The sequence below is a fragment of the Trachypithecus francoisi genome, unplaced genomic scaffold, assembly GCF_009764315.1.
Source record: "Trachypithecus francoisi isolate TF-2019V2 unplaced genomic scaffold, Tfra_2.0 Lachesis_group10, whole genome shotgun sequence".
NCBI lineage: Eukaryota > Metazoa > Chordata > Mammalia > Primates > Cercopithecidae > Trachypithecus > Trachypithecus francoisi.
In genome coordinates, this window is record NW_022681455.1 from 113,531,106 (window position 1) to 113,549,764 (window position 18,659).

An 18,659-nucleotide genomic window follows, 5' to 3' on the forward strand; every position below is an offset into this window, starting at 1 on the left:
TGGGAGAATGGGGCTGGGGCAGTGGAAAGGCGTTGTGATGTTTGTCTGTTCAGCATGCACACTTTTAATCATCTCCTTGTTTTAAATCCACTGTCTCCATCTGGCCCTCTGCTGGTTTTTTCCCCAGAGAATAAAGCTCCTGTATTGCACGGTTTGGGAGGAGAGGTCTCTGGCCTTTGTAGGTGGGAATGAGATCGGCGGGTCCAATTGATCCATATACATCTGTCACATGGCTCGCCTCTGCCTTGTGAAGTCTCTGATACGCGATCCCTGAGCCTTTCCACTGGGTGAATCAACTTGCTTCCTGGTATCACCCAAACTGTGTGAACATCTCTCATCTGCATTTGTCTCCTTTCTCACTCTCTAGTCCTTGTGAATCTGCAGCCTTTTTGTCCTTTAAGTGTCATGTTATGGGGCTCAGGAAATGCCCGTGTTCATTCCACTCATATCTAATATGCAACTATTCCTTAAAATCAAGTCCATGCAATGTAATATTCTGCAGCTGTTATAGGAATAACATATATCTACATGTCTGGACATGCTAAGTGGGTAATATAGAGCATTAAGTGCAAAAAGCAAGTTGTAGGTTGGCTTGTATAATATGACACTATTTGCATTACGAATTTTAAATATTATCTATAAATACACATGTGTATACATATAGTGTGTATATATACATATATAGAGAGTAACATATATTTTCCTAGCATTATCTGAGATAATATAAATAAATGTCAAAGTACGTATGGAGAGCTAGTGGAATATTTTCATGTAGCCAAAATATTTAAATATTTCATGTAGCCTGGACTGGGCCAGGCGTGGTGGCTCATGCCTGTAATCCCGGCACTTTGGGAGGCTGAGGCGGGAGGATCACTTAAGGCCAGGAGTTTGGGACTAGCCTGGGCAATATGGTGAAACCCTGGCCCTACAAAAAAATTAAAAAATTAGCCAGGCAAGGTGGCATGCACCTGTAGTCCCAGCTACTTGCAAGGCTGACAGAGGACTGCTTTAGCCCAGCAGGTCAAGGCTGCAGTGAGCGGTAATCGTGCCACTGCATTCTCCAGCCTGGTCAATAGAGTCTCTCTCTCTCTCTCTCTCTATATATATATATATATATGACTGATTTAAAAGGCTAGGCATTCTGGTAAATGTAAAATTAACTTTGAGGGTCATGCAGCCTGGGAGCATCATTCACATTGTGTTCTAGATGCCTGGTTCCCCCTAGAGTTTCACAACTGCAGTGGCCCTTCCTGGGAGGTCCCCAGTGGGAGCTGTCATTCTGTGAAACATTAGGGAGTGTTCATTTGCAAGGGAGTTGCTTCTCCCACATGTAATTCCGAGTGACCTGTGCCCCAGGATGTGTGTGTTTCACTGTGGTTAATGATCCTCTTGAGCTATGCCAGGGAGGCCAACTCACAAGGTAAATAATGACAGCTAGACTTCTATTTACAGAGATACCAATTCTAGCATGTTGTGGGAAACCTAGATTTTCTGACAAAAGCAACTAGCTCTTCCTTCCTCCAACCACCCTCACCTCCCAAACAGACAACTCCCATATCAAACAAGAAGAAATGGAAAATTTTCAGTTCAAGCTCAATGGCACGAGGTTGAGAGGAATTTAGCCATATAATTGAATGTTCTCTAGGAACAGGTCTCTAGCAGTGGTTCTCAAGCTTTACTGCATAGTATAATCACCTGGGGAGGTTTCAAAAATCCCATGCCCAGGCTGAATGCATATGGAGAGTTGTATCTTTGGACAGGGTTTTTCCACATTGGCACTATAGACATTTGGGAACAGATAATTATTTGCTATAGGAGCTCTCCTGTGCACTGTGGGTTGTTGAACTGCACCCTTGGGCTCTACTCACTAGATGCCAGTAGCACACTTACCTAGTTGTACTGATCAAAAGACATATCCATGTATTTCTAGTAGTGGGGCAAATCACCTAGTTGAGAATCACTGTTTTGTGGGGTGGGTCCCAGGCACTATGTTTTCTAAAAAAAACTTCCTAGGTGATCCCAATGTGCAGGCAAGTTTGAGAACAAGTGCTCTGATGGATTTTTCCCTTCAGAAGCATAGCCTGGTGGTAAATCCCAAGAATTTTGGAGTACGTTTTTATAAACTGTGATATAATATTGATTCAATAAGAATGGATATATTCTGAGCCAGATGAGTGGATCCACTCATCCCATCTAGTAGACATCTGTTTCTTTCCATCAAGGGGAGCATGGAAAACAAACAGGCTGTGAACAACTTGATGAGCCAGATGAAGGGTGTCATGAGCCAGATGAGCTTATAGAAGACAGAGAACCTTTACAGCGAACAAGGTATGCAAACTAATGAAAGGTCTAAGCAATACTAGAAAACGGCAGGGGGTACGTTATTGGTGACAAGATAATGTCTATCACTGACTGGAGGTCCTCTGTGGATCAAAGTCTTCTGCTAGAGAATCTATTTACATATCATCAAATAAGAAGGAATCTAAGTTAATAATAATAGTAGTAGTAATAATAAATAGAGCTGATGTAAAGAACATGCATGTCAATACTTCTGAAACATGCTTTAACCTTAACTGTTGTATATAAGCACTTATGTAATTTGAGTGCTTCTCAGTCTCACTGTGGCAGGAATTGTAGATGGGCTCACGCAAACCCCCCCCTTTCCATCTTCTTACTACTATGGAAGCAAGAAAGTAAAAAGACTTGCCTTTCAGATTCCTCTGCTGTTAGGAGCAGCCATGTGACATAATTTTGGCTATTAAGAATGTAAGCTCTATGAGGACAAGGGTTTTTTTATTTTTTCTATTTTGTTCTCTGCTGGCCAAAACTCATCACATTGTACACTCTAAACATCTCTAGTCTATTGTACATTAATTTTTAAGAGCAATTGTTAAGAAAATCCAAAGGCAAATTACAAATTGGAAGGAAACATTTTCTTGGCCCTGAAGGAAGTTGAGGTAAGGATCCTGAGGCACTGAGACCCTGTGCTTAAATTTCAGGTAAATTGCAGAACTAGCTGAAATTTATCCTGCTGACACTAGATGTCACCATTGTGCTATGTAAATGTAGCTGCTGTTCAGAGTGCTGTTTAATATTTAGGATAGAGTCAGGCTCTTCAAATGGTTGAAGATTGTTAATTTTTATTCCCTCTTGATGCCAGAATATGGACTGGTTCAAAAATGATGACGCTAATAATGATGGAGGAGAGCAAAGATCACCTGGTGGCCATCAAGCAGATCATCCGGAGGCAAAACTCCTTGTCTGAGGAATTAGGAAGTAATTAGACTTCCCTATTATCTAAAGCTGGCATCTGGTACCAGACTTCTTCCCCCTAAATTTATAAATAACCAGGAGTTCTATACATCTCCGAAATCCATGCACGTTGAAACTCTAGCACCTAATGTGGTCCAAATTACCCTTAAGCTCCTGCTTTAAGGTCCGTAAATACCGCTAAGGAAAATCCACCAGCACACTCAGTCCTCTCTTGCTGAAGTGCCCCACTGCACTCTTCTGCAGTGTTCTTCTATCTCATAAAACTTTCCGTTTCAAATCTATACTGTAAATTCTTTTTTACCACCTGCAAGCCAACCACTTTCCATTGACAGGGCTCTGATACCTCGCCTGGCAGGGATCAGAGAAGTTTGTACAAGGAGCAACAAATAAGATAATTCTACCCAGTATGAGACCACATTTACATTATTAAAGCAAATAAATATGCAAAAAAGATTCAAGCTATATTGGAAAAGACCCAAAATTAAATATTTGAGATGAAGTAGGCCGGCCGCGGTGGCTCACACCTGTAATCGCAGCACTTTGGGAGGCCGAGGCAAGTGGATCATGAGATCAGGAGTTTGAGACCAGCTTGACCAACATGGTGAAACGCTCTCTCTACTAAAAATACAAAAATTAGCCAGGCATGGTGGTGGGCGCCTGTAATCCAAGCTACTTGGGAGGTTGACACAGGAGAATTACTTGAACCCAGGAGGCAGAGGTTGCTGAAATCATACCACTGCACTCCAGCCTGGGTGACAGAGTGAGACTCGGTCTCAAAAAAAAAAAGATGAAGTAGGGCATAACATTGCAAATCACTAACTAGATGCAAACTTCGGGTGTGCTTGGGGAGAAGAGAAGAGGGAAGAGAAAGACCTCAGGAATGAACAAAGAAGCTCAAGGGAAAAGTAACTCAGAACACCACCAATGACAATCAAGTAAAATAAGGAAAAGTATGAGGATGGTTAATGACTACTTCAAGGTAACAGACTTCGGAGGGAGAAAGAGATTAAAATGGCATGTTGAAATTCTGAATGAAGTTGCTAAGACACTTGAACAAAAATGCAGTAAATTCACAGAATTGCAGAACTTTGTGTGCAGAGTGAAAAGATGGGAAGAGAACAGTGCTAGCACACTGCGTTGGGCTGTTCTTGCCTTGCTATAAAGAAATACCTGAGACTGAGTAATTTATACAGAAAAGAGGTTTAATTGGCTCACGGTTCTGCAGGCTGTACAGGAAGCATGATGCTGGCATCTGCTCAACTTCTGGGGAGGTCTCAGGAAACTTACAATTATGGCAGAAGGTGAAGGGGGAGCAGGCACATCAAATGGAAGGAACAGGAGCAAGAGCAAGAGACAGAGTGAGGAGGAGCCATATCCTTTCAAACAACCGGATCTCAGGAAGACTCACTCACTATGGCAAGGACAGCACCGAGGGGATAGTGCTAAATCATTCATGAGAACTCCACCCCTATGATCCAGTCACCTCCCACCAGGCCCCACCCCCACCACTGGGGATTACATTTCAACATGAGATTTGGGCAGGGACAAGTATCCAAACTATACCAAACACCATCTTTAGAAAACAAGGCACTGGAGCCCAAACTCCAGACATGCTAACTCTCCATGAACTGCCAATATCTTCAAGGAGCCACTCACTCTCTCACTTGCAGGTCTAGCATCCAAATCTGCACATGATAGGGATTTTCCACAAGACGGGAGCATGAAAAAGAAATGTAAAAAATAAAAAACAAGAACGTATAAAAATAAAAGCTAATGTACTTAGCTCAGAACAAAGAACTAAAAACCAAGGTGTCACTTTGGTCTGAAACTTTTTTTTTCTTTTTTGATGGAGTTTTGCTCTGTTGCCCAGGCTAGGGTACAGTGGCATGATCTTGGCTCACGGCAACATTCACCTCCCAGGTTCAAGCCACTCTCCTGCCTCAGCCTCCTGAGTAACTGGGACTACAGGCGCACACCTCCATGTCCAGCTAATTTTTATATTTTTTATTAGAGATGGGGTTTCACCATGTTGGCCAGATTAGCCTTGAACTCCTGACCTTAAGTGATCCGCCCGTCTCGGCCTCTGTAAGTGTTGGGATTACAGGCATGAGCCACTGCGCCCAGCTGATCTGAAACTTGTAGGACAAAGATATGTAATGAAATCTCTGCAAGTGAACTGACCAAAGGCCCTTCCTTCTGTTTGGTGTTGATTAGATTCCAGAAGATTTTTTTGGGGGTGTTGTTAGATTCCTGTAGCTCATTTTCATTTTATTTCACCTTACTATATGGATGTTCTCTGTGAGTAAGCCAAATCCTAAGGATAAATTATTTCAAAGGATCATCTTGGAATCAGAAGAAAACTATTTGGTAAATTTTGGTTATAATACACTTAATCTGATTCCAGTGCTGAAGGGCCTAGTCTAGGGTTTTCAACTCTAACTTTTGTGTTTGTTTGTTTGTTTGAGAGACAGAGTCTCGCTCTGTTGCCCAGGGTGGAGTGCAGTGGTGTGATCTCGGCTTACTGCAAACTACACCTCCCAGGTTCAAGCAGTTCTCCTGCCTCAGCTTCCCAAGTAACTGGAACTACAGGTGTATACCACTCCGCCCAGCTAATTTTTGTATTTTTAGTGGAGATGGTGTTTCACTATATGTTGGCCAGGCTGGTCTTAAACTCCTGACCTCAGGTGATACGCCTGCCTCGACCTCTCAAATCAACTCTTACTTTTTAATAGAGGCTTTTACTGGTATAAGCAGAAGAAAGAGAAAATAATTTTTCTTTTTTTTTTTTTTTTTTTTTTTGAGGCGGAGTCTCGCTCTGTCGCCCAGGCTGGAGTGCAGTGGCCGGATCTCAGCTTACTGCAAGCTCCGCCTCCCGGGTTCCCGCCATTCTCCTGCCTCAGCCTCCAATAATTTTTCTAATACTGTCTGATTTCATTTTTTACATTTAAGCCTACCGTGATAATTTATTTAGCTGTTAAAAAGTCTTAGTTTTTCATAAACTTCCATAATTTTATAAAACTTACAGTTATCTTCCAAAGTTAATTTGGAAATTAATTTTACACCCCAGAATGCTATTTCCAAGTGAATTAGCATCTTAGGTGGTGGTGAAGTCCCTACATGGAAATGAAAATCAGTTTTTCCATAATGGAGCAATTTTGTTATATGTATATGTCAGTGCAACAAAACAATTACAATATTAGCAAATACCAAGTAAAAAGTTTCTTCCATTTCCTTCTCTTTATGAAGACAGCAGGTATAATGCAAGAGAAATTAATTACAATATAGTGCAAGTTCTATAAATGTAAATATTTTTTGTCTATTTTATTCACTGCTCTATCCCCAGAACCATACCTGGCACATAACCAGTACAATCTTGATAAATATTTGATGAATAGATAGCCATTGGAGAATTAGGAGTTTATTGAAGATGTTATGGAGGAGGCCTCCTGGGAATGTCTAAGGGCTTTAAAACGTGATCTCTTAAACTGTAGTCATTAATAACAAAATACAGAGAGAGCCAAAGGTTGGTTAATGGATACAAAAGGAGAACTAGATAGCAGGACTGAGTTCTATCTTTCTAAAGCATAATAGAGTGACTATAATTAACAACAATTTATTGTATAGCAAATAGAAGAGTGGATTTTGAATGTTCCCAGCACAAAGAAATGATAAATGTTTGAGGTGATGGATATACTAATTACCTGAATTTGACCATTACATATTGTATATATGTATTGAAATATGACACAGTATCCCATAGGTATGTACAGTTATTATATATTAATTAAAACTAATAACAAAAGCAAAAATATAGTTTTCCATTCCACATTCAAGTTTTATCTCTAGTTCGTCTACTATAATTACCCATTACCAAGGTCTTTTTTTTTTATCCAACACATTTAATGAAGAGGCAGAGAGGGAGACTGAGTTTTCTGAGAATATTTAGTAAATATTGAAAAAGAGAAAAGGGAGAACAAAGATGTTTAGGAAGAGTGTGCGAGGAGTCCCTAGAGTTGGACTTGAATAAAATAAAATCAAGCTCCTGGATCAAACTACCAACTCATACTAAGCATGGTGGGGAACAAGGCAAGATGTTAAATAACACTACAGCCAAATACAGAATGGGAGAAATTCTGTAGGACAAATAGCCCAGTGTCTTCAAAGAACAAATGTCATTTTTAAAAGGAGGACAAATTGTTATATAGACTTAAGAGACTTAAGAGACATATTGCTAAATGAAGTATGATGGCCTTGTTTGGATCATGATTAGAAAGAGCACCTGTAGACTGGGCTAGGTGGCTCACACCTGTAATCTCAATACTTTGGGAGGCTGAGGCGGATGGATCTCTTGAGGTCAGGAGTTTGAGACCAGCCTGACCAATGTGATAAAACCCTGTCTTTACTAAAAAATACAAAAACATTAACGGGGTGTGGTGGTGCATGCCTGTAATCCCAGTTACTTGGGAGGCTGAGGCAGGGGAATTGCTTGAACCAAGGAGGCTGAAGTCACAGTGAACCAAGATAGTGCCATTGCACTGCAGCCTGGGGAACAATAGCAAAACTCAGTCTCAAAAACAAACAAACAGACAAAACAAAAACAAAAACAAACCCACCATAACAAAAAACAAACAAACAAAAAATCCACCTGTATAAAGACATTTTTGAGACAATCAGGGAAAATTGAATATGGCTGGGTATTAGGAGGTATTAACAAGTCTTGATATAATTGTATTATCTTTATTCCCTTATCTTTATCTCCTAGAGAAACACAGTGAAATACTGACAGTAGAAATTATGTGATGTCTGAGATCAACTCCAGCAAAACAGATAAACAATAACAGCAAAAGTGTGTGTACACATGTTTACGTGTGTGTTTGTAGGAGCAGATGCAATGAGATGGGCACCACTGTTGAAGTTGGTGATGATGAATGGGCACCAGCGGGTCCATTATTCTACTTTACAGTGTAACGTTTAAAATTCTAAAATTAAAAGTTTAAAAAATATGGGCCAGCACGGTGGCTCACACCTGTAATGCCAGCACTTTGGGAGGCTGAGGCAGGTGGATCACCTGAGGTGAGGAGTTCGAGACCAGCCTGGCCAACATGATGAAACCCTATCTCTACTAAAAATACAAAAATTAGCCGGATGTGGTGGCGGGTGCCTGTAATCCCAGCTACTTGGGAGGCTGAGGCAGGAGAATCGCTTGAACCCGGGAGGTGGAGGTTGCAACGAGCTGAGATTGTGCCACTGCACTACAGCAACGGGGAACAAGAATGAGACTTCGTCTGAAAAAAAAAAAAAAAAACTTTAAAAAATAGGCTGGGCATGGTGGCTCATGCCTGTAATCCTGGCACTTTGGGAGGCCAAAGTGGGTGGATCACCTGAGGTTAGGAGTTCGAGACCAGCCTGGCCAACATGGTGAAACCCTATCTCTACTAAAAATACAAAAATTAGCTGGGCATGGTGGCGCCTGTAATCCCAGTGACTTGGGAGGCTGAGGCAGGAGAATCTCTTGTACCCAAGAGGTGGAGCTTGCAGTGCTGAGATCGCGCCACTGCACTCCAGCCTGGGTACCAAGAGTGAAACTCCGTCACACACACAAAAAAAATTTAAATAGTAAGGAAAACAAGAAAGAAACTCCAGGCAACTCTAAAATAATAACACACACAGAACCATATTTAAATATACATATTTTAAACGTGGGCATGTGTATATTTGTGAGAAAGAGACAGAAGTGTGGCCTCAGAGCTTCCGGTTGTGAAAGGTCAAAGAACATACGCAAGAGGAGCAAGAGGAAGGACGGCTGATTACATCTCCCAGAAGTTTCCACTAGGTGGTACTGTTGTGGTCCTTATTTTATTAATATAATTTTTATTAAAACTCTGCTGGTTTGACACAGTTGAACTCCCATTCCATAAAACCCTATTTCTGTGTCTTCCAAGATTCTACGTTCTCCTGGTTCTCCTCTCTTAATTTGAGCCTATGTAATGAGAGGGTTCCTCTTCCTGTTTCCTCGTAAAATGTCATTGCTTTCTAGGGTTCCTTCCTTAACCCACTGCTTTTGTCTGTGGTGCTCAAACACTAAAGTTTGTCATAATCATCCAGGGTACATATGAAAAATACAGAAACTTAGGCCCCTATTCTATTTAAATGAACCATCTGGGCCTTTGAAATTGTAACCGAAGGCAGGTCTGGTCGCTTGTTGCTTGCAGAAGCCAATAACAAGAGCGAGGAATGATAGAAAGAAAGTGACATTATTTACCAAAACTTGTGGTGGGGAAGTGGCCGGATTCACATCCAAAGTAACCACTTCAAATTTTAGGCTGAGGATAGGGCTTAAAAAGGGGAACTTGGAATGGGAGGCATGTGAGAAGGGTACTGAGTACAAGGTCTGCGTGTCTTGTTCCAGTGGCTATCTTGAGCTGTGGTCCACTTGGAGTGTGGGCTGGTATCATCTCAACAATGGCCAGGTTGTTGACTAACTGCCTTGAATTTCTGGAATTTCGCCTCTAGGTCCCTATGCTTGGTCTGTTTCAAGATTAGCCCCTGGAATTCCTAAGTAATCACATAATTAGATACCAGCATATAGTTAGATAAATGTGCATGTTGTAAGGAAATGTATGGTGAGAAAGCGAGGGATGTGGTGTTTCAAAGAAAGTAAATTTCAAGGCTATATTTTAAGACTAAGGAGAAGAAAACAATGATACATGCAGTAAGCTTCAAGGTTATATCTTCTTTATTTTTTGAGACGGAGTCTCGCTCTGTTGCCCAGGCTGGAGTGCAGTGGCACGATCTTGGCTAACTGCAAGCTCTGCCTCCTGGGTTCATGCCATTCTCCTGCCTCAGCCTCCTGAGTAGCTGGGACTACAGGTGCCTGCCACCATGCCCGGCTAATTTTTTTTATTTTTAGTAGAGACGGAGTTTCACCTGTTAGCCAGGATGGTCTCTATCTCCTGACCTCGTGATCCACCGGCCTCGGCCTCCCAAAGTGCTTGGATTACAGACGTGAGCCACTGCACCCGGCCAAGGTTATATCTTGAGACTAGGGAAAAAACAGAAAAAAGAAAGAAAGGTTTTAAAATGTATTTTCAGGCTAGGCTGTTTGGTTACAAATTCTCTGTTGGGTTGGTGTGATCCCATCTGGTTTTACATCTTTATCCACCCATATCACCACCTCTGCCCTACACTTTCCCCTGGGCTTCAGATGATATGTCCAACTAGACATTTCCATGCAGACACCAAAAATTCATTATTGCTTGTCCACCTCTTCCTTTGAAACCTCACCATCTACTCAGTTATCCCAGACAAAACCCAGTATAATTTTAGCCTTCCTCCTCTGATTCACCAAATAATTAGAGTTACAATTCTGATAATGGTTTATATTAATTGAGTTTGATGTAGAACAAGTGTACTCTCACATGCTGCTAGTAAAGGGGAAATTGGTACAAGCATGCTGAAAACCTGCATCTGACACAGAGACTTAAGAGACATATCGTTAAATGCAGCGTGAGGACCTTGTTTAGGTTATGATTAGAATAAACCACCTGTAAAAATATATTTTTGAGACAATCAGGGCAAATGGATTATGGCTGGGTATTAGAGGATATTAAGAATTGTTATTAGCTGGGCATGGTGGCTCATGCCTGTGATTCCAGCACTTCGGGAGGCTGAGGCAGGGGATCGCTTGAGCCCAGGAGATCAAGACCAGCCTGGGCAACATAGCAAGGCCCCATCTCTAAAACATTAAAAAAGAAAAAAAGTATTAATAGTAATAAAGTTGTGTTATATTTTTGCTTATACCACCTGGTCTGGTGTCAGTTATTGACTGAGGCGAAATGTGTGATATCCAATGACTCAGCAATTTCACTTATAGGTATGTTTAAGAAAGATAAGAGCTTATGTTCACCAGATGTGTGAACATTTTTATTGCAGTTATTCATAAATAATCTTCAAGGTTATTCATAAGAGCCAAAAAGTAAAAAAAAAACTAAATGTCCATCACAGTAGTTTTTTTGGGTAAAAAAAGTGTGGTTTATTTAACAATGAATCATTAAACAATGATAAAAATTAATGAACGATAGTTATATCCAATAAATGAATCTCAAAGATATTATATTAGATGAAAGAAACAAGCTGCATGGTTCTATTACAATGTGATTCCATTTATACAAAATTTAAAAACAGGTAAAGTTAAGGTGATGGAGGTCAGAATAGCGATTATTTTGGGGAGGCTATCAACTAGGAAAGGGTATAGGAGAGAGGTTTCTGGGGTGCTGGGGACATTCTATATCTTGATCTGGTTGGAGTTACATATATAAATATTCATCAAGTTGTACACTTAAGATATGTACTCTTTACTGAACTTAAATTATACCTCATCTGGGCACAGTGGCATGTGCCTATATTCCCAGCTATTTGAGAGGCTAATTGGGGAGAATCACTTGAGCTCAGAAGTGCAAATGCAGCCTGGGCAACATGGAGAGATCCCTACTCTAAAAAATAAAAATAAACCTTGATAAAAATGAAACAATCAATTAATTAGAAATGTAGTAAATGTTTACAATAAGTTAGACATGAAAATAAGTTATTTTCTTTTTTTTTTTTTTTTTTTTTGAGACGGAGTCTCGCTCTGTCGCCCAGGCTGGAGTGCAGTGGCCGGATCTCGGCTCACTGCAAGCTCCGCCTCCCGGGTTTACGCCATTCTCCTGCCTCAGCCTCCAAAGTAGCTGGGACTACAGGCGCCCGCCACCTCGCCCGGCTAGTTTTTTTTGCATTTTTTAGTAGAGACGGGGTTTCACCGTGTTAGCCAGGATGGTCTCGATCTCCCGACCTCGTGATCCGCCCGTCTCGGCCTCCCAAAGTGCTGGGATTACAGGCTTGAGCCACCGCGCCCGGCCAGTTATTTTCATATGTTGTTTTATCCTCTCAACAGCCTACAAAGTAAGTATAAATATTGTACTTATTTTATAGGTGAGAAAATTGAAGGCACAGAGAATCTAGGTAGCTTGCCCCAAATCACAGTTAATCAATGGAGTCTTGGAAACATTAGTTTGGCTTAACATATTTCAACTACTTCTTCACTATGAGACAGAACTACATATCTGAGGCAGTGATAGAGTGCTTATGTGTGTATACTGAGGCCAAACTATCATGGTTTGAATTCTGACTCTGCCACATAGGAGTTGTGCATGACTTTGAGCATGTTATTTAATCTTTCTGTGTTCAATTTCCTCATCTGTAAAATGGGAATGGTGTCATCTTATATGGTTCTTTGGCCCTTATTTCAGAATTTGATGATTTTTCCTCTTACCGTTACTGTTGCTCTTCTCTCTCTCTCTCTCTTCCTGAAGGGACTGAGGTCAGAGAGCTTGTGTCCATGGTGTGAGAGCATGAAAAGGCATATTGGGACTTGGAATACCATCTAGTATATTGTTCTGGAAAGCCAGTTTGACATGGTGGAAAGAATCTAGGGTTTAAGTCTTAAGTCTGCTACCTATTATATGCTGTGGCCTTACTGAAACTCTTTGAATCTTGATTTTCTCTTACTGATGATTCATTCTGTATTGAGTGCCTATATTATCCGTCTCACTCTCCCTTACAGTAAGGGAGAATAATCATTTATGTCCAACTCTTTATTCATCAAAAAATGCTTATTGATCATGAACTGTGTTATAAACACTATTCTAGAAAGTCGGGATACAGTCATGGCCAAGATAGAAAAGCTTCTTTGTTGAGGAGTTTACACTCTGCAGAAAGCCTGAGGGTTGCTCTTGAAGACCTGGGTCGTGGTCCCATTTGTCTGGACTTGTGTTGCAAAAGTCCCAACCAAACAGCAAGTCCAACTCGTCATCCCCTCATCCTGGAAGTCGTCAGCTCATGATGAGCTAGCCATTTTGGCACTCTGATCTCCTAAGAACCAACCCTGAACTGCTACCAGGCTTTGCTTATACTATCTGGTCTGGTAGTAACAAGTGTACAGATGCCCAAACCCACTGAGGTTTATAACCATTTTCAAATGTTTTAATAAAAAAGGTTGAGCACTGGATTAACTCCAGAGCCTATTCAGGCTCAATTCCTAAGCTATTAATAATCACAAATATCTAGTGAATGTGATAATTACTAATATCTAGTGAGTGTTTAGTATGTGCTAGACACTGTACTGATTTACATGTGCTAACATCTAATCCTCACAACAATCCCGGGAATAAATATTATTATTATCCCAATTTGAGAAATAAGGAAATAGTGACACAGGTTAAGTAATGTACCAAAGGTCACAGAGTGGTCATTTGGCCTTTGAAACAAAGCATCCTGATGCCAGGCTGTGCTCCTTACCAATGTGTCATACTGCTGTAAAGGAGATGGGACTGAGAAACTCTAAGTCGCCTGTTTGTTTTGTAATTCTGTGGCAGTGATCACAAACATTTTGACAGTCCAGCAAAATCCTGGCCAGAGTTCTCTTTTGTGGACCCAGAAAGCCATAGGCATTAACACTGTAGAGCTATCTCTCTTACCAAGCTTGGGATAGCATATGCCCTGTGCTTTTGGCATTTTCTTTTTCATTTAGAGGGGAAGGAGGGCAAGGGTCTGAGGAGCCTTGAATGTTGACTTGGACTCCAGGGGTAGTGGCAAACCACTGGAGGTTACAGTGCATAGAATTAAAGACACCCCGAATGGTATAATCTGACTGGTTCATTTTACAGAAAACAAAAGCTGCTCAGAGACACCAGGGTCTTCCTCAATGGCCTGTGAGTGGCAGAGCTTGTAAAAGGAAGTTGATTCACTGCGAGTGAACCCGAACTCAGGAAGACCAGGAAGTATCCAGGAGGCAACGACACCATCTAGGCCTGTGGTGACGCGGTATTATCATGAATTCCTTCCTGACAGTCAAATGCTTCCGGGCAGAGGCGATCGTTTTCCTGACCCACCCAAATGGATAATGACCCAGGCGTGACGTTCCTCAGGAGAGAAAAAGTGTGTACGAGGAAAGGAAGGGGATGTCTCCCAATCATAAACACCCAGATGCGGACAAGTTGCACCTTAGAAAGAGTAGCCGTGCGCATGACGCACTTCTGGCCTCCAAGCGACCCACGCGCGTGACGCCCTTTCGGCCACCTAGCGCTTCTCGCTAGTAGTGCACTTCTGGCCTCTGTTTTGAGTACGCGCCCAAAGGGGCCAAGGTGCAAGGACTCACGGTTCGGCGGAGCTTGGGTTGGGAGTGAGACAGCATAGCAGTCCAGACTGGTCCCTTGAGCACAGCTCAAACAAGGGGACGGGGAAGGGCGTCACTGTACAACTGTGGCTGTGTGGGACCTGGGTTTGCCTCTTGGAGGCTGTCCAGCTGCAAGCTTTACTGCGCACACACTGGAGCTGGAGAAAGAAGCCCCCAAGGATGGGAGGATGACAGAAATGTCTGCAGATGACACTGGGGCCAACTAAGAGATGGCCCCACTCTTAGTTGGGGACGCCTTAAGTCTTTAACCAAGGCTGTTACAGTGTCCGTTTCTTTTGAAGAGGTAAATTTGGAGACCTGTGTCCTAACAAATATCATTGTCCCATAGTCTTTTTTATGTTTTTGTTTGTTTTGTTTTGTTTTTGAGACCAAGTCTCGCTCTTGTCACCCAGGCTGGAGTGCAATGGCACCATCTCTGCTCACTGCAACCTCTGCCTCCTGGGTTCAAGTGATTCTCCTGCCTCAGCCTCCCGAGTAGCTGGGATTACAGGCGCCTGCCACCAGCGCGGCTAATTTTTGTAATTTTAGTAGAGACGGACGGGGTTTCACCATGTTGGTCAGACTGGTCTTGAACTCCTGACCTCAGGTGATCCGCCTGCCTCGGCCTCCCAAAGTGCTGGGATTATAGGCGTGAGACACTGCGACCGGTCTGAACTTACTTTTGATTTTAGGAGCTTGTTTTGTAGATTCTTTGGGACTTCTTATATAGATAATCATGTCGCCTGCAGATAGTAACAGTTTTGTTTTCTTTCTAATCTGTGTGTCTATTTCTTTTCTTATTCTTTCTCTTCTTCTCATTCTCTCTCTCTCTCTTTCGCTCTCTTTTCTTTCCCTCCCTCCGTCCTTTCTCTCTCTCTTCTTTCTCCTTTCTCTCTCTTTCTTTCCTTCCTTCTTTCTTTCTTTCCTATCTGTCTGTCTGTCTATCTATCTATCTATCTATCTATCTATCTATCTATCTATCTTTCTTCTTGTCTCATTCTAAGGAAGGAGACCACTATTACTCCTGCTGCCCTCCTCCCCCCACCTTGCCTAGTTCACAAGACAGGAGGACAGTGAGAAAGAAACAAAAGTAAGATAAATAGCCAGACAACCTTGGCACCACCACCTGGCCCTAGGAGTTAAACAAAGTAATAATAATCACATCAACCCCTGGCCTAAACTACTTGTGTGATCTGTAAATTCCAGACACTGTATGAAAAAAGCATTGTAAAACTTCCTGTTCTGTTAGCTGATGCATGTAGCCCCCAGTCACGTTTCCCACGCAAGCTCCATTTATCACGACCCTTTCACGTGGACCCCTTAAAGTTGTAAGCCTTTAAAACAATGTCCTTTTCGGGGCGCTCGGCTCTTAACACGCAAGTCTGCCGACGCTCCCGGCCGAATGAAAAACCTCTTCCTTCTTTAATCCGGTGTCTGAGGAGTTTGGTCTGTGGCTCGTCCTGCTACATTTCTGTCACCCAGGCTGGAGTGCAGTGGCATGTTCTCAGTTCACTGCATCCTCCACCTCCGGGGTTCAAGCAGTTCTCATGTTTCAGCTTCCTGAGTAGCTGAGATTACAGGTGCACACCACCATACCCAACTCATTTTTGTATTTTTAGTAGAAATGCAGTTTCTCCATATTGGCCGGGCTGGTCTTTAACTCCTGGCCTCAAGCAATCCACCCTCCTTGGCCTCCCAAAGTGCTGGGATTACAGGTGTGAGCCACTGTGTCTGACCTATGTGCCGTTTATTTCTTTTTCTGGCCTTGCTCTTGCTAGGACTTCCAATATGATGTTAAATAGTAGTGGTAAGAGCAGACATACCTGCCATATTCCCAATCTTGGAGGGAAAGACATTCTGTCTTTAATCATTAAGTATGTTTTCAGCTGCAAGGAGAGAAGAATATTGAATTATATGCCAGTATAGCTACTGCAGCACAATATTTAGCTTAACTACATAATCTTTTGGCAACCAAGGCAAAAGTGACTTTGTGCATGAAAGTGAAGTTCCACCACAGCCTCAGCCCATTTGTGGCTGGGATTTTCAGAGATTTGGGAGAGAAGTTAGTATTTTCAAGTCAGGAGTAACAGTAAATATGCCATGATTGGGCAGGGCATGGTGGCTCATGCCTGTAATTCCAGCACTTTGGGAGGCCGAGGCGGGTGGATCACAAAGTCAGGCGATCAAGACCATCCTGGCTACCATGGTGAAACCCCATCTCTACTAAAAATACAAAAAATTAGCCAGGCGTGGTGGTGGGTGCCTGTAGTCTCTGCTGCTTGGGAGGCTGAGGCAGGAGAATGGCATGAACCCAGGAGGCACAGCTTGCAGTGAGCCAAGATCATGCCACTGCACTCCAGCCTGGGCAACAGAGTGAGACTCTGTCTCAAAAAAAAAAAAATGCCATAATCATATACCGTACTCTGGGTGTCATGATGTGATAATACTCATAGCTTCAGTTAAAGATAGTGTAGGAGTTAGAGGGAGAGCTGGATAGTTAGGCTGTGAGGTAACCAGAAAGAAAGGTGGTTCCCATTGGAATCTAAGGAATGGTCGAAGCTTAAAAGTAATTATGTTTGACACAGTAGAGACTGTGACAGACATGAGTATGAGTATTGTATTAGTTCGTTATCACGGTGCTATACAGACATACCTGAGACTGGGTAATTTATGGAGAAAAGAGGTTTAATTGGCCAACAGTTCCATGGGCTGTACAGGAGGCATGGCTGGGGAGGCCTCAGGATACTTACAATCATGGTGGAAAACAAAGGGGAAGCAGGCACAATCTTCACATGGCCACCAGGAGAGAAATAGCAAAGGAGGAAATGCAACACACTTCAAAACAACCAGATCACATGAGAACTCACTATCATGAGAACAGCAAGGGGGAAATCCGCCCCCATGATCCAATCACCTACCACTATCCTCCTCCCCCAACACTGAAGATCATAATTCAGCATGAGATTTGCCTGGGGACACAGTGCCAAAACATATCAAGTATACATTTCCTTAGAGGTGATACATCGGCTGGGGAGACATGTTGATGTGAACTAGCTATTATTATTAATGATCTTGAAAACTCTCTGGGAAACTTTCTAGACAAATGAGAGTGGAAATTTTCTTCCTGCCACTCCCTGCAAAACAAAAACAAGTTATTCCCAACTCTTTTTGTTTTTTATTTTAGTGCTCTCATCTTCTGCCCAAGAATATGTTCTTCACCAAGTAAACACACAGGTTGCCATGTTTCTAAAGCCTAATAAAATGAACAGTAAAGACTTGTTTTTATTTTATATCCAGACTTAATAGTCATTTATGTAATGTAAATATCCAGAATAGGCAAATTTATAAAGTAAGAAAGTGGTTGTCTAGAACTGAGGGAAGAAGAGAGGTGTGGACATGTGTGTCTATTAATTTTCTGTTGCTGCTGTAACAAATTGCCATTAGTGGCTTAAAACAATACTAATTTATCTTAGAGTTTTGGAGGTCAGAAATCCAAAGTGGGTCTCACTGGTATAAATTCAGGATTTAGACTAAGGAGAAAATCTATTTCCTTGCCTTTTTCATCCTCTGGAGGCCACCCACTTTCCTTGACCCTTGGCCCCTTCCTCCATCTTCAAAGCCAGTGAAGTTGGGCCAAGTCCTTCCTGTGCTGTTATCTTTGTGGTTCTCTTTCAATTCCCTCTTTCACGTTCAAGAACTCTTATGATTACTCTGGACCCACCTGAATAATCCAAGATAATCATTTTTTTAAGACAGGGTCTCGCTTTGTTGCCCAGGCTGGAGTGAAGTGGCTCAATCAAGGCTTACTGCAGCCTTGACCTCCCAGGCTCAAGTGATCCTCCCAACTCAGCTAGTAGCTGGGACTGCAGGCATGTGCCCACACCTGGTCAATTTTTGTTGCTTTTTGGAATTTTTTTTTTTTTTTTTTTTTGGTAGAGACAAGGTTTTGTCATGTTGCCCAGGCTGGACTGAACTCCCAGGCTCAAGTGATCTGCCCACCTGGGCCTCCCACAGTGCTGGGATTACAGATGTGAGCCACTGTGCCTAGCCCTGAGATAATCTTAAAGTTGGCTGACTAGCAACCTTAATTCTGCCTGCAACCTCAATTTCACTTTGTTATGTAACCTAACATACTCACAGGTTCTAGAGATCAGGACATAGACATTTTTGAGGA

The 18,659-nt window shown here is 42.2% G+C and overlaps 1 long non-coding RNA gene across 2 annotated transcripts in view; it reads right to left on the reverse strand.

Moving 5' to 3' along the window:
- Positions 1–18,348, reverse strand: part of LOC117088020 — a 35,634-nt gene extending 17,286 nt beyond the window's left edge. Inside the window, exons 1-2 of one of the 2 annotated variants that reach the window (XR_004438975.1) lie at positions 18,207–18,348; positions 16,309–16,371 (exon numbers count right to left, since the gene is read on the reverse strand). This is a non-coding gene — a long non-coding RNA (uncharacterized LOC117088020). Of the gene's footprint in view, positions 1–16,308; positions 16,372–17,235; positions 17,746–18,206 lie in introns of those variants that run through there. The other variant, XR_004438974.1, reaches the window with a different exon arrangement.
- Between the last annotated feature and the right edge of the window lie 311 nt (positions 18,349–18,659).